Here is a 1683-nt window from a genome sequence, read left to right on the forward strand (position 1 = left end):
GAAGATTTTAATGCTTATTGTGGTAGACAATTGAAATACAATTCAAATATGCTTAAACACTTGGGTGATTATATGGCTAATGTCAAAGGTGAACTTAAACGTATTAGTAAACATGCTTCTATGGTTACCACTCAAGTAGAACAAGTACTTAAGGCTCAAAATGATTTGCTCAATGAATTGAATAGTAAGAATAATGATAATGCTGTTAGAGTTATGACTAGAGGTGGTAGAATGACTCAGGAACCTTTGTATCCTGAAGGCCATCCTAAGAGAATTGAGCAAGATTCTCAGAGAAATGATATAGATGCACCTAGTCCTTCTAAAAGGAAGAAAAAGAAAAATGACAGGACTTTGCATGCTTCTAGTGAGCCTATTGCTGAAACACCTGAGAATCCAAATGATATTTCTATTTCTGATGCTGAAACACAATCTGGTAATAAACCTGAAACTAGTGATAATGCTAATAATAATGTTCATGATGATGCTCAACCTAGTAATGATAATGATATAGAAATTGAACCTGCTGTTGATCTTGATAACCCACAATCAAAGAATCAACGTTATGATAAGAAATACTTTGTTGCTAGGAAACACGGAAAGGAAAGAGAGCCTTGGGTTCAGAAACCCATGCCTTTTTCTCCCAAACCATCAAAGAAAAAGGATGATGAGGATTTTGAGCGATTTGCTGAAATGATTAGACCTATCTTTTTTTGTATGCGATTAACTGATATGCTCAAAATGAATCCTTATGCTAAGTATATGAAACATATTGTTACAAATAAAAGAAAGATACCGGAAGCTGAAATTTCCACCATGCTTGGTAATTATACTTTTAAAGGTGGAATACCAAAGAAACTTGGAGATCTAGGAGTACCCACTATACAATGCTGCATTAAAAGAAACTATGTTAAAACTGCTTTATGTGATCTTGGAGCCGGTGTTAGTGTTATGCCTCTCTCTTTATATCGTAGACTTGATTTGAATAAGTTGACACCTACTGAAATATCTTTGCAAATGGCAGATAAATCAACTGCTATACCTGTCGGTATTTGTGAGGATGTGCCTGTTGTAGTTGCAAACGTTACTATTTTAACGGACTTTGTTATTCTTGATATTCCCGAGGATGATAGTATGCCTATTATTCTTGGAAGACCCTTTTTGAATACTGTAGGGGCTATTATTGATTGCACTAAAGGCAATGTCACTTTGCATGTTAATGGTAATGAGCATACGGTACACTTTCCGAGGAAACAACCTCAAGTCCATAGTATCAACTCTATTGGAAAAATTCCATCAATTATTATTGGAGGTTTTGAATTTCCTCTACCTACTGTCAAAAAGAAATATGATATTCTTGTTATTGGGGATGTGCATATCCCCGTTGAGGTAACATGGTGTTATTCGAAATTTCTCCCGTTCCATGTTATTCGAAATGAGTTTGTTAACAAGACCTGATCAACCTTGTTAGTGGATTCCTTTTGATGAGCATGAGATGGATGAAACTAGAAGGCACAACCTTCTGTACCCTCCTTTTACTTTCTGTTATTTATATTAAATAAAATAAAAATAGTATTTTTCTGTCTTTATCTGAATTATCCGTTCAATATAAAAATACCCCGAAAATAAAAGTTCTCCAAATGCCTTGAAATTTAAATATGATTTTTTCTGGAATATTTGAGAAAA

This window comes from Triticum urartu, chromosome 5A (assembly GCF_056163025.1).
Source record: "Triticum urartu cultivar PI428250 chromosome 5A, HENAU_Tu73, whole genome shotgun sequence".
Taxonomy (NCBI): domain Eukaryota; kingdom Viridiplantae; phylum Streptophyta; class Magnoliopsida; order Poales; family Poaceae; genus Triticum; species Triticum urartu.